General features: G+C 47.9%; 1 long non-coding RNA gene and 1 pseudogene across 1 annotated transcript in view; one reads left to right on the top strand and one right to left on the bottom strand.

Moving 5' to 3' along the window:
* The window catches only part of LOC144819279 (uncharacterized), a 373378-nt gene that overhangs the window by 333129 nt on the left and 24968 nt on the right, over positions 1-15281 (bottom strand). The gene's annotated exons all lie outside the window — the stretch shown is intronic.
* The window catches only part of LOC144820782 (28S ribosomal RNA), a 2265-nt pseudogene continuing 2053 nt past the window's right edge, over positions 15070-15281 (top strand).

The raw sequence follows: 15281 nt of genomic DNA, 5'->3' as shown, positions 1-15281 counted from the left end.
GGTAAAACAGCTGGCTTAACACGCCCTCTAGAGTCTTAGCCTTAGACTGCTCGTATCCATGCTACTAGGATAGCTGGTCTATAAGGTTGACTTACAACCAATCATCAATAAGGGTTGTTTGGACTGATATATAGTGATCACTAGAATAGTGAGCACTGCACATCAGGCCAACTTCTCACAGTGACCGTCTAAACGGTGTTTCGACACGAGGAAACCGTGGTGGTGGCCCTCAACAGGCATCACGTGGTAGAGGTCGCGGTAACCCCCAAAATCAAATTGATCGACCCCAAAATCCATCAGATACGAATAATTGTTTTGACCAGCGAAATGCAGGGTCAGTTCGATCTGCACAATATAATGTGGACGATTATTACGTTGAACATGAGACTGTTGCAAACGACCATTACTAGGACAGCCATCGACAAAGAGAGGGAGTAGTATCAGTTCCGGTTGATCAGAGTGGGCCTTACGTTACAGTGGCTACATCGGGCGTAGTTGAGCCTTTTCTGTTAGACACTGGTGCGACGAAAAGTTCCATAATGCATTCGAAACTCCCTGGCGCACCTTTGTCTGGCTTAACGAATGTTTCCGTTGGATTCTCTGGCACCCCTGTTAGCAATCCTGTCTCTAGCCCTTTGCCACTTACGATTGGCCCTCGTGAGCTGAAGGCTCCGCTGATTCTATCTACTGGCTGTGGTGAGAATCTTTTGGGTCTGGATTTGTTGAAACGACTATATGCGACTTTATATTGCTCTCCCGAAGGAGTGGAGCTTACATTAGGTCGGAGAGTGATTTCTCCTATGTACTTATCGATCGATAAATTCCCACCGGAATTGAATTCCCTTCCTGCGTCTCTATGGGCCACAGGTCCCAATGATGTGGGTCTGTTAGACATTCCACCTTATGTGATTGAATTGAAACCAAACGTGCGATTACCACGTTTACCTCAATATCGTATCTCTCTTGATGGTGAGCGAGCGCTGTTAGCAATCGTCTATGATCTAATTAAGAAAGGTGTTGTTGAAGAAACTCGTGGAAACGTGTGTAATAGCCCTGTATTACCTATTTTGAAACAAACTGATCCATCCAAACCTCCTGTGTATCGTTTCGTAATAGATTTAAGAGAAGTAAATAAAATAGTGATTCCACAATTTCCCGTGGTCCCTGATATCACGGCCTTGCTAACAATGATTCCGGCCTCTGCCTCCTGGTTCACGGTAATCGACCTAAAGAATGCCTTCTTTAGTATCCCGATTGCTGAGGAAAGCAGAGACCTATTCGGATTTTCATTAGGTGGTCGCAGTTTTAGGCTAAAACGCGCTCCACAGGGCTACTGTGAGAGTCCGTCAATCTACAGTCAAGCACTTAAAAGTCAGCTTGATGCTTTTGTGTTACCGACGGGTGCGGCTTTAATTCAATACGTAGACGACTTGTTAGTGGCAGCTGATACAGAAGCTATTTGCAAAACGGCTACAGTATCATTATTACATTACCTACATGACTTACATCACAAAGTGTCACCTTCTAAGCTACAATATTGTTGTCAAGAAGTTACCTATTTAGGTCACTTATTGTCAAAAGAGGGGAGAAGGTTGACCCCAGAGAGAATCGCAGCAATTTCCCGAATGACTGTGCCAAAAACCCAGAGAGATGTACGTGCCTTTTTAGGTATTACGTCCTACTGCAGACAATGGATTCAAAATTTTTCATTGTTGGCAAAACCATTGATAGCCCTTACGTGCAAGGATGTTTCATCTCCTTTGCCTTGGTCTGAAGAGTGTCAGAAAGGTTTTTCTGAATTGCGTGATGCGTTGTGCTCGGCTCCTGTGTTGGGTACTCCTGATTACAGTAAGCCGTTTACACTATACGTTCACGAGAGGGATGGCTGTGCGTTGAGTGTTCTGACACAACCTTTTGGTGGCAAACAACGTCCATGCGCATATTTCTCTTCGACTTTAGACCCAGTAGCTAGAGCCTTGCCAAGTTGTTTAAGAGCAACAGCGGCAGCTGCGGCGTCCATTCGACAGTCCGCAGGTCTGGTCATGGATAATATGCTTACGGTGATGGTTCCGCATGCAGTTGATACTCTTTTGAACCGAACGAAAACTCAACACTTGACGAGCGCAAGATTGTCTGGATATGAGTTAACGTTACTGGCCAGTCATATACGGATAAAACGATGTAATGTGTTGAATCCAGCAACATTGCTCCCGATCGACACGGAGTCAAGTGGTGAAGCACTACACGACTGTTATCTAAGAACTGAAGAGGAAACAAAGGGTCGTATTGACCTAAAAGATACTCCATTGATAGATCCCGATGGTACTTTGTATGTGGATGGTTCCTGTTTTAAGTTACCGAATGGTGATGTGACGACTGCGTATGCTGTAGTAACATTGAGTACGGTTGTAGAAAGCGCAAGATTGAGTCAGAATTCGGCACAGGCTGCTGAGCTGATCGCCTTGACAAGAGCGTGTGTGTTGTCTAAAGATAAACGGGTGAATGTGTTTACAGATAGCCAGTATGCCTTTGGTGTGGCCCATAGTTTTGGGCGATTGTGGAAAGAAAGAGGATTCCTTACGTCGCATGGCACGAAGATTCAGCATGGACAGCTTGTGAATGACCTCTTAGATGCACTCACATTGCCTAAACAGGTGGCCGTAATCAAATGTAGTGCGCATCGGAAAGTGACGGATGATGTGGGTCGTGGTAATGCGTTTGCGGATGAGACGGCCAAAGAGACAGCTAAAGATTTGACAAATCAAATGTATGTTACGAGTTCAGTGAGATGGCCAACGGAGACTAGTATGTGCGAGGACACGATTGAGAGTGTGAAGGGAATACAGAATGAAGCCACTGAGACGGAAAAGACTAAATGGAAAGAGAGCACGGGAAGACTGGATGAGAACGGATGTTGGGTTGATTTGTCAGAGAAACAGAGATGGATGCTACCGGATGCATATGTGCTCGCTGTTGTTACAATGGCCCATGGTACAGCACACATAAGCACAAAAGGCATATGCAAGTTGTTGTCTCATGTATGGAAGAATGATGGGATTACTAAATGTGCAGAGAGAGTGGGTAAGAATTGTATGGTGTGTTTGATGCACAATCCTGGTAAGGGCACTCCCACTCCACCTGGCCATTTTGCCCCTCCTACATGCCCTTTCGAAGTTATCCAGTTGGACTTCATCCACATGGAGAGATGTAACAATTTGAAGTTCGTGTTGGTTGTGGTATGTGCATTCTCCAGATGGATTGAGGCTTACCCCCTTAAGGATAATACTGCCTTATCCACGTCAAAAATTTTGCTCAAGGAGTATTTTCCCCGATATGGAATGCCTCGGGTTGTATGGTCGGACAACAGAAGTGAGTTCGTGGGAAGTGTGATGAAGAGTGTATGTCGTGGCCTTGGCATTAACCAAAAATTTCATAGTGCCAATCATCCACAATCAGCGGGCTTGGTGGAGGGATACAATGGCACCCTAAAACTAAAACTGGCTAAAATTCAGGCAACAACTGGTTTATCGTGGCCTGACGCCTTGCCTCTAGCTCTCCTATCAACCAGGGCAATTGTTCACTCACGAGTAGGGCTTAGCCCATATGAGATTGTGTTTGGCCGTCCTGCCAATATATGGGGAGTCCCAAGGCCTAAAGAGTTTGATAGAATTGAATATCCAATGCTGATTGATTATCTTCATGATCTGACTGCTAAATTGAGTTTGATTCATCAACAGGTCTTTGAGGCTCTGCCGTCACAAACAGAGGGTCCTGGTCATCGGCTCCAACCCGGGGACTGGATCCTTGTCCGCAATTTCGGACGAAAACGGAACCTTGAGCCGAGATTCGTGGGACCTTACCAGGTGCAACTAGCAACGAGGACAGCAGTTCGGCTGGAGGGACGGAAGCACTGGGTACATGCTACCCACACCAAGAAAGTCCCGCTTCCTTTGCCGGCGGACACTTGGATGAGAAGAGGTTTTTCTTCATCTGAAACCGACGCTCCACAACGTTTTGTCCCATTCAGCGAAGCTCAGCCTATATCTGACACTCTTGTTGATTCCCCGCAAGCAATTTCCTTTCCGTCAACCCTGGAGAATTCGAGTGCTGAACAATCATCTGAACAATCAAGCCCTCATTTGCCATCCAATCCACTTTTTGAAGATCAGATTCGCCCTGGGAGCAGCCGATACTTTCTTCGTCCACGTACAAGACACTAATAAAAAGATTTTTGTTTTTAGGTTTTACACTTGCCCTGAACATAGTGGACATTATATATTGTGTACCTTTTTCCTTTTCGTACAGCCAAGAATGTTATAATAAATTGAATGTTCAATTTAGCTAGAACCTATCATCCAGGTTGGCCGTAGGGCCGTGCGGGTACTTCCTTCTGTTTAGCAGCTATCGACACTAGGTCGGTTTCTTTTGTCGATTTCTGGGAACTCCTGGGAATTGATAATCGCTACTCAGAACGAAGTACGTCAAGAACGTCGCGGACGGTCGTTAGAGGATGGAATCATCATTGTCTGAGCTGTCGAAAAGAGAGAAAATGTCGGCGCAAAGATCTGCATTAGATAAGGTGTTTCGTACAAAATGGTTTCTACTACAGGTTTTCATGTTATTCCTGACTGTATCTATGTTGCTGGTGGGGGGAGTATATTTTGGGTCTCAATTACTGTTTTCTACTATACCTACTCCTTCATCTCAAAATCTAAATTTCGCTTCAACTGTCTCTCCACATTCCTTTCATCTTCTGCCTCAACACGAACAAGCCAGACGCGCGGAATTTAGAAACAACTCTTTTATTCAACTCTTGCATCAGCATCAGTTAGTGGTAAACACTACCAATTGTTGGGTGTGTGGGTTAATGCCACATACCATGGATAAGGGTATTCCGTACTTGGTGCTGCCTTATAGTTCCCAAGGGTCAGCTCGAGCATTCCAAACTATGTTCCGTAGTACACTAGATTCCTACCCCCATCGAGAACCACGCTCAGCAAACTTTGGTCCTGGCCCGTACCACAAGACTCTGGCGAGAGCTATTGCTGATTTAGATAGAGATATTTTTGACGCATCGCTTATCCCAGAGGAGGAGGTGCGAGCATATAAGGAACTAAGTGAGGCTGAGTATAGTATATCAGTGGGTGATAGACAGCTTAAAAGCTCATCACCGATATGGATAGTACCTCACCTTGGTCATTTCTGCCTGAAAGGTCTCGGTCGAAATCCGAGAGCTCACTTTGGGGAGAGTGCTTGTACTGAGACGTATGTCTTACCGACGCTCTCATCCCCAGTCTTCCTAACTGCCAAGGGTACCTATTTTGTATGTTATGATCGAGCCTATACGTGGTTACCTCATGACTTCTCGGGTACCTGCTATATTGCAAATCTTTTGCCTCCAACTTTCACTGTAGCCTCAGATTACCACAGAACTAGAGTTGTGAGAGGTATTGTTAACAAAGAAGATACTGCCGGTCAAGAAGCAGGAGACTTCTTTAAGGGTTTCCTACCGTTTTGGGGACCTATGGTCAATAGCAGGAACCTGAGGCAGTTAACTCGTGTAGTAGAATCAACTGCCAACATAACTGCAAGTGCCCTTGGTAATTTGACAGCCGAGCTTCAGGCGGATAGACTGATGACGTTACAGAACCGTATGGTTCTAGATGTTGTTCTAGCAGATAGAGGTGGGGTGTGTAAGGTCCCATTCGAGCTGCTGCATATTCATACCTGATAATGCTCCAACGGTTTATCAAGCCATCTCTAAGTTGCACAAAATCTCAGAGTCCATACACGTGGACGAAGGAAATTGGACGCTTCTAGGATGGTTTTGGGGCCTGATGTCGACCTGGGGTTGGAAGATTCTGATGATTATAGGGGTTGTTGTGACGTTTCTGTTCACGTGTTGTCTTTGTGTGCAGTGTGGTCCTGCCTTATGTGGCCTTTGTGCTACAACGTGTATAAGACGGCGAGCTGTCACCAAAGAAGCATTGATGGATAAAATAATGTATCAACAACATCTAAATGATCTGATGAATATCGGGATCGATTATGATTCCGACTAGTGCTTGCCTACATGAGGGCAAAAGGAGCGTCTGAGGTTCCGTAAAAATTAATACGACGTTCTGGGCATTACCGAATATGGACGAGTTTGGTATCTACGAACCGTAAATGGCAAGTTCGATAAATATACGCATTTTCGCTACACTACCTGATGGGGTTCGCCTAATTTACGTGTTCTTCATCTGAACCCTCGGGTTCCATTTTAGATACGGCATCCATTTTGTTTCTTGCCCTCACGTAGTCAGCGAGCAGGCAACTGTTCGCCTCCTGACCTTTTAGTTCCCAAGCCTTGCGGAAGACGCATATCCCTTTCATGCGTCTTTATGGCCGGAGGAATGACACAGCGAAGGCAGATGGCCCAGCTTGAGGGTAATCTGGCCGTGCCGGTCTATTGTGACAGCCGTGTAGGTGATGGAATCCAGCTCTTTGATCCTATGATCATGCTTCCGATATTACCCCCACACTCTTTTCTCTATACGTGTCTGACTTCCTTGCAGCTACTTTTTTCTCTCTGTCTTGCTCATTTACAACTCTAATGGGTGTGCCTAATGGTGGGAAGATGTGCTTTTACAGTTGGGAACCGACATTGTTACTGTAATTATGTTCCGGGTTCTGAAAACATGAAAGCGACCCTTTTGAAGTTTACTGTGGGAACTGGATTGTAACCTTTTGTCCACATGTTGTGCAATGGCAACATTTTGTATAAAGGAGAGCAACCCACATATGCAATTTGAAGCAGACTCGCAGAACCTACATGCCGATGTACTTCTAATGACTCTTGTTTCCCTGCAGTAAATAAACGCTGATCTTTGACGCCGAAGGAAGTGCCCCGTGTCTCTGTCACTTGTGCGCCGAAACAGGTATCCCATGAAGGTTATAGGTGTTGTTCCCTGGCACCGCTGGTTCTGTTAAAAGTCCAGTCCTTCAAGTGTGGCAGGGTATGCTCAGACGTGAGTCCCTTGCTCACTTTGCCACTGGATTCAAGCAAACCGGGCTGAAGACGGCTGGAATGCCAGAAACCGGTCCTCTGAAGCTTGTTTCCGGTCCAGGGAAGGCATGGCTTGGCAGTTCGGGCTGGACTGTTCCCATGAGGCACAGGGTCAGACTGATTTGCATATAGCCATGTCTGAACTGGGGTGGCAGAGTGGGCTAAAGAACGGTGATGGATTAAACCCAGATCTTTTGACTGGGTGTAAGTGTTTGATTGATTCAGATGCTCTGTCCATCACCACCCCCTTTTGTACCGCTTTTGGCCGCCATAAGTGTGGCAGGGTATGCTCAGACGTGAGTCCCTTGCTCTCTTTGCCACTGGATTAAAGCAAACCGGGCTGAAGACGGCTGGAATGCCAGAAACCGGTCCTCTGATGCTTGTTTCCGGTCCAGGGAAGGCATGGCTTGGCATTTTGGGCTGGACTGTCCCCATGAGGCACAGGGTCAGACTGATTTGCATATAGCCATGTCTGAACTGGGGTGGCAGAGTGGTCTATAGAACGGTGATGGATTAAACCCAGATCTTTTGACTGGGTGTAGGTGTTTGATTGATTCAGATGCTCCGTCCATCACCACCCCCTTTTGTACCGCTTTTGGCCGCCATAAGTGTGGCAGGGTATGCCCAGATGTGAGTCCCTTGCTCACTTTGCCACTGGATTCAAGCAAACCGGGCTGAGACGGCTGGAATGCCAGAAACCGGTCCTCTGACGCTTGTTTCCGGTCCAGGGAAGGCATGGCTTGGCATTTCGGGCTGGACTGTTCCCATGAGGCACAGGGTCAGACTGATTTGCATATAGCCATGTCTGAACTGGAGTGGCAGAGTGGTCTATAGAACGGTGATGGATTAAACCCAGATCTTTTGACTGGGTGTAGGTGTTTGATTGATTCAGATGCTCCGTCCATCACCACCCCCTTTTGTACCGCTTTTGGCCGCCATAAGTGTGGCAGGGTATGCTCAGATGTGAGTCCCTTGCTCACTTTGCCACTGGATTCAAGCAAACCGGGCTGAAGACGGCTGGAATGCCAGAAACCGGTCCTCGGAAGCTTGTTTCCGGTCAAGGGAAGGCATGGCTTGGCAGTTCGGGCTGGACTGTTCCCATGAGGCACAGGGTCAGACTGATTAGCATATAGCCATGTCTGAACTGGGGTGGCAGAGTGGGCTAAAGAACGGTGATGGATTAAACCCAGATCTTTTGACTGGGTGTGAGTGTTTGATTGATTTAGATGCTCCGTCCATCACCACCCCCTTTTGTACCGCTTTTGGCCGCCATAAGTGTGGCAGGGTATGTCCAGACGTGAGTCCCTTGCTCACTTTGCCACTGGATTCAAGCAAACCGGGCTGAAGACGGCTGGAATGCCAGAAACCGGTCCTCGGAAGCTTGTTTCCGGTCCAGGGAAGGCATGGCTTGGCAGTTCGGGCTGGACTGTTCCCATGAGGCATAGGGTCAGACTGATTTGCATATAGCCATGTCTGAACTGGGGTGGCAGAGTGGGCTAAAGAACGGTGATGGATTAAACCCAGATCTTTTGACTGGGTGTGAGTGTTTGATTGATTCAGATGCTCCGTCCATCACCACCCCCTTTTGTACCGCTTTTGGCCGCCATAAGTGTGGCAGGGTATGCCCAGACGTGAGTCCCTTGCTCACTTTGCCACTGGATTCAAGCAAACCGGGCTGAAGATGGCTGGAATGCCAGAAACCGGTCCTCGGAAGCTTGTTTCCGGTCCAGGGAAGGCATGGTTTGGCAGTTCGGGCTGGACTGTTCCCATGAGGCACAGGTTCAGACTGATTTGCATATAGCCATGTCTGAACTGGGGTGGCAGAGTGGGCTAAAGAACGGTGATGGATTAAACCCAGATCTTTTGACTGGGTGTGAGTGTTTGATTGGTTCAGATGCTCCGTCGATCACCACCCCCTTTTGTACCGCTTTTGGCCGCCATAAGTGTGGCAGGGTATGCCCAGACGTGAGTCCCTTGCTCACTTTGCCACTGGATTCAAGCAAACCGGGCTAAAGACGGCTGGAATGCCAGAAACCGGTCCTCGGAAGCTTGTTTCCGGTCCAGGGAAGGCATGGTTTGGCAGTCCGGGGTGGACTGTTCCCATGAGGCACAGGTTCAGACTGATTTGCATATAGCCATGTCTGAACTGGGGTGGCAGAGTGGGCTAAAGAACGGTGATGGATTAAACCCAGATCTTTTGACTGGGTGTGAGTGTTTGATTGATTCAGATGCTGCGTCCATCACCACCCCCTTTTGTACCGCTTTTGGCCGCCATAAGTGTGGCAGGGTATGCTCAGATGTGAGTCCCTTGCTCACTTTGCCACTGGATTCAAGCAAACCGGGCTGAAGACGGCTGGAATGCCAGAAACCAGTCCTCTGACGCTTGTTTCCGGTCCAGGGAAGGCATGGCTTGGCAGTTCGGGCTGGACTGTTCCATGAGGCACAGGGTCAGACTGATTTGCATATAGCCATGTCTGAACTGGGGTGGCAGAGTGGGCTAAAGAACGGTGATGGATTAAACCCAGATCTTTTGACTGGGTGTGAGTGTTTGATTGATTCAGATGCTCCGTCCATCACCACCCCCTTTTGTACTGCTTTTGGCCGCCATAAGTGTGGCAGGGTATGCTCAGACGTGAGTCCCTTGCTCACTTTGCCACTGGATTCAAGCAAACCGGGCTGAAGACGGCTGGAATGCCAGAAACCGGTCCTCTGAAGCTTGTTTCCGGTCCAGGGAAGGCATGGCTTGTCAGTTCGGGCTGGACTGTTCCCATGAGGCACAGGGTCAGACTGATTTGCATATAGCCATGTCTGAACTGGGGTGGCAGAGTGGGCTAAAGAACGGTGATGGATTAAACCCAGATCTTTTGACTGGGTGTAAGTGTTTGATTGATTCAGATGCTCTGTCCATCACCACCCCCTTTTGTACCGCTTTTGGCCGCCATAAGTGTGGCAGGGTATGCTCAGACGTGAGTCCCTTGCTCTCTTTGCCACTGGATTAAAGCAAACCGGGCTGAAGACGGCTGGAATGCCAGAAACCGGTCCTCTGACGCTTGTTTCCGGTCCAGGGAAGGCATGGCTTGGCAGTTCGGGCTGGACTGTTCCCATGAGGCATAGGGTCAGACTGATTTGCATATAGCCATGTCTGAACTGGGGTGGCAGAGTGGGCTAAAGAACGGTGATGGATTAAACCCAGATCTTTTGACTGGGTGTGAGTGTTTGATTGATTCAGATGCTCCGTCCATCACCACCCCCTTTTGTACCGCTTTTGGCCGCCATAAGTGTGGCAGGGTATGCCCAGACGTGAGTCCCTTGCTCACTTTGCCACAGGATTCAAGCAAACCGGGCTGAAGACGGCTGGAATGCCAGAAACCGGTCCTCGGAAGCTTGTTTCCGGTCCAGGGAAGGCATGGTTGGGCAGTTCGGGCTGGACTGTTCCCATGAGGCACAGGTTCAGACTGATTTGCATATAGCCATGTCTGAACTGGGGTGGCAGAGTGGGCTAAAGAACGGTGATGGATTAAACCCAGATCTTTTGACTGGGTGTGAGTGTTTGATTGGTTCAGATGCTCCGTCGATCACCACCCCTTTTGTACCGCTTTTGGCCGCCATAAGTGTGGCAGGGTATGCCCAGACGTGAGTCCCTTGCTCACTTTGCCACTGGATTCAAGCAAACCGGGCTAAAGACGGCTGGAATGCCAGAAACCGGTCCTCGGAAGCTTGTTTCCGGTCCAGGGAAGGCATGGTTTGGCAGTCCGGGGTGGACTGTTCCCATGAGGCACAGGTTCAGACTGATTTGCATATAGCCATGTCTGAACTGGGGTGGCAGAGTGGGCTAAAGAACGGTGATGGATTAAACCCAGATCTTTTGACTGGGTGTGAGTGTTTGATTGATTCAGATGCTGCGTCCATCACCACCCCCTTTTGTACCGCTTTTGGTCGCCATAAGTGTGGCAGGGTATGCTCAGATGTGAGTCCCTTGCTCACTTTGCCACTGGATTCAAGCAAACCGGGCTGAAGACGGCTGGAATGCCAGAAACCAGTCCTCTGACGCTTGTTTCCGGTCCAGGGAAGGCATGGCTTGGCAGTTCGGGCTGGACTGTTCCATGAGGCACAGGGTCAGACTGATTTGCATATAGCCATGTCTGAACTGGGGTGGCAGAGTGGGCTAAAGAACGGTGATGGATTAAACCCAGATCTTTTGACTGGGTGTGAGTGTTTGATTGATTCAGATGCTCCGTCCATCACCACCCCCTTTTGTACTGCTTTTGGCCGCCATAAGTGTGGCAGGGTATGCTCAGACGTGAGTCCCTTGCTCACTTTGCCACTGGATTCAAGCAAACCGGGCTGAAGACGGCTGGAATGCCAGAAACCGGTCCTCTGAAGCTTGTTTCCGGTCCAGGGAAGGCATGGCTTGGCAGTTCGGGCTGGACTGTTCCCATGAGGCACAGGGTCAGACTGATTTGCATATAGCCATGTCTGAACTGGGGTGGCAGAGTGGGCTAAAGAACGGTGATGGATTAAACCCAGATCTTTTGACTGGGTGTAAGTGTTTGATTGATTCAGATGCTCTGTCCATCACCACCCCCTTTTGTACTGCTTTTGGCCGCCATAAGTGTGGCAGGGTATGCTCAGACGTGAGTCCCTTGCTCTCTTTGCCACTGGATTAAAGCAAACCGGGCTGAAGACGGCTGGAATGCCAGAAACCGGTCCTCTGACGCTTGTTTCCGGTCCAGGGAAGGCATGGCTTGGCATTTCGGGCTGGACTGTTCCCATGAGGCACAGGGTCAGACTGATTTGCATATAGCCATGTCTGAACTGGGGTGGCAGAGTGGTCTATAGAACGGTGATGGATTAAACCCAGATCTTTTGACTGGGTGTAGGTGTTTGATTCATTCAGATGCTCCGTCCATCACCACCCCCTTTTGTACCGCTTTTGGCCGCCATAAGTGTGGCAGGGTATGCCCAGATGTGAGTCCCTTGCTCACTTTGCCACTGGATTCAAGCAAACCGGGCTGAAGACGGCTGGAATGCCAGAAACCGGACCTCGGAAGCTTGTTTCCGGTCAAGGGAAGGCATGGCTTGGCAGTTCGGGCTGGACTGTTCCCATGAGGCACAGGGTCAGACTGATTTGCATATAGCCATGTCTGAACTGGGGTGGCAGAGTGGGCTAAAGAACGGTGATGGATTAAACCCAGATCTTTTGACTGGGTGTGAGTGTTTGATTGATTTAGATGCTCCGTCCATCACCACCCCCTTTTGTACCGCTTTTGGCCGCCATAAGTGTGGCAGGGTATGTCCAGACGTGAGTCCCTTGCTCACTTTGCCATTGGATTCAAGCAAACCGGGCTGAAGACGGCTGGAATGCCAGAAACCGGTCCTCGGAAGCTTGTTTCCGGTCCAGGGAAGGCATGGCTTGGCAGTTCGGGCTGGACTGTTCCCATGAGGCATAGGGTCAGACTGATTTGCATATAGCCATGTCTGAACTGGGGTCGCTTTTCATCAAACCTTATAGACAGGCTCCAGGGCTACTGGCTACATTTAGTCCTGTGAGTTTTGTAGTATAATTTGGGACATCTTGCAGACGGGTTTGATGATGGGGCATTACTGAAACATATAACAGAACAACTTCATCAGCTTAACATCTGAGGTATGTATGCAACACTGTGCAGTATATTTTGTGTAGACGGCAGAGTGTGAGGAAATTTTGATGCAATGTATTATTTTAAATTAAGTGGAATCTAACACTTCTTGAGACAAGATAGGTCATTCCCACCACTTATTAGAACTTCTTATCTGTTATTTCCTCCTAGTCCAATCGTAGTAGGGGTACAATTTAGGATCCCTAGTCCAGTCTTTGTTTCATGTTGGGGTGCCAGAAATATTCCAGCCATTTTCAGTATATCATTGTGCAAATGGGTTATTTAATTCTTTGAATGTGTGATTCCCTCCTCTTGTCCATACATTTATATCTGCCTACCCTTCCAGATTGTCAAGATGGGCCTTACCCAAGGTAATGATTATGACATGTATGCTGTATTATTTTTGGCCCTTAGCATTGCCCTATTCAAACAATATCTTGCTGTATCTATTAATTTCAGGTAGACTGTAGTCTAATGCTTTTGGACATCAAGCACTTTAGTGCCGATATTTCCTCTATAATTTCAGTCAGGTTCTTTAGTTCTGTACTGTTAGATCCAATTAACCATCATCAATGTACTCGCTGTAATTTGATAGCCAGTTTTACCTTGGGGACACTCATCCCTGGTCTAACGTAGGTACCTGTAGTCCTTGAAGGAATGATTTATGCCTGCGCCCGCTCCCATATAATGCACTGTTAATTTCACCAAATGTTTCAATGGTAACGCCAGAGTGAGTACAGACAAGATTTCTTAAGGTTTATAGCTTAAGTCCTGACATAGTAATAGAGGGCCCGATTTAGATCTTGTCGGACTGGTTACTTCGTCACAACGGTGATGGATAACCCGTCTGCCAAAATCTAAATCCCATACGATATAATGGGATTTATAATTCGATGGGTGAGATATCCGTTACCGTTGTGGCAGAGTAACCTGTCTGCCAAGATCTAAATCAGACCCCCAGTGTTTAGAGTACCTTAAGAAAGGCTTTTCCTACATCTCTCAAGGGCAATAAGATTTCATCAGTGCAGAGGGAGAAAGCATGTAAGTTGTCCCGACTCCTACACCTCACTCAGTGCCCTCCTTATGAACCATCGCCACTAGGAGGGGGAACAGTGGGAACCCCTGGAGTGCACCAAAATCTATAGTCCATGATTCGGAGATCACTAAACCAGTTCCTAACCTGGCGCTGGGAAAACACGCAAACCCAGCGTAGTAGGACCTCACCAAGCCCCCATCTTTTATATAACTGTGAACAAGAAGTCCAAATGTAGATTGTCAACTCCTTTCTCCATGTCAATCAACATCACTTTTGTCTGGTATATAACCATCATGACATGGATTAGTCCACTAACACCAGTATTTCTTGTTGCGATGCGGCCAATTAGTCAGGATGGATTATATTGGGTAATAATGGGGCAACTGGCAATGAGGGGCTACCTGTTCACCCACTTTTGTGCTTCTTCTCTCCAGTGCCTTGACTGTCGCACTCCCGCTGGTGGCCTGTGGAGCGTTTTCCTGCTGCTTCGACAGCAGGAAAAGTTAACTCTAGTAGGACTTATGTACAATACTGTCAAGATCCGTAAAGGTCGTTACAGGGGTTTTGAGTACAGGCTCCCAAATAAATCCACCAATCTTCACCAAAAGAGATCTGTAGACTGAGAAAAGAATAAACGCAAATCTATGTGATCTCTGAAGGAAAATGGGAAGTAGGGAGGTGAGAGAGAAGAACAACTTAGAGATCCTGGGCTTCAGCTCTAGAATGTTTGAAATAAATCTCACCACTCACATAGGCAGAGGAAGCAGCTGTAGTAATGCTTACACAGGTAGAATAGCATATATGTCTAAACATGCAGTCACACACAAAGTGAGAAAATATAAACGTGCTTTTATTATTGTTACTGACAAAGACCATTGACACATAAAGGCCCCCCTGATGCTTCGATTGGAAATGCTGGTTATGAACACAGGAAGTATATGGAAACCTTCCAGAGCTCTGGAGCAGCACAGGAAGTTATTGATGTAATCATGGCAGCTAGATGGAGAAAGACTGATTAGATGGCCCGCCAATGACACATAAACCAGTCATCCCAAAAAAGAGTGACACAAGAGAAGATGGGAGAGAAAAAACAAAGGTATAGGAATTGCCAAACTGTGTATAAACTAGGGATGGGCAGAGTTGGCGTTGCGCCACATCGTGGAGTTCCACGGAGAATTAGTGTGAATTGCAAGACACATTGATCAACGACACATCGAACGCACCTTGCGGGCCCTGGGGAGGGCAAACACCCTCCAGAACCGATCCGTGGAGAGAGGGTGCGCGCTGACCCTGCTCCGTTAGGGGCCTGGCCATCCCCCCTGACACTTCAGCTTTTTTTCCAACTACGACCTCAGATCAGACATGGTGACCCGCTGTATTTATGCATATTACAAAGCGGAGGAAAAGAAACTAACCAGATTCCCACAGTACCGGCGTATGAAGAGGGAAGAGCCCAGCGCTGAATACCCGCCCGGTGGCGGGCGCAGTAAATGTGGCGTACAGAAGACCGACTCCCCGGCGTTGCTCAGGGGGCCCTAGTCAATCTGATCGAGGTTCA

The sequence above is a fragment of the Lissotriton helveticus genome, chromosome 2_1, assembly GCF_964261635.1.
Source record: "Lissotriton helveticus chromosome 2_1, aLisHel1.1, whole genome shotgun sequence".
NCBI classification, from domain to species: domain Eukaryota; kingdom Metazoa; phylum Chordata; class Amphibia; order Caudata; family Salamandridae; genus Lissotriton; species Lissotriton helveticus.
The sequence above is the reverse complement of the archived record's forward strand: the minus strand, read 5'-3'. Positions and strand labels throughout refer to the sequence as shown.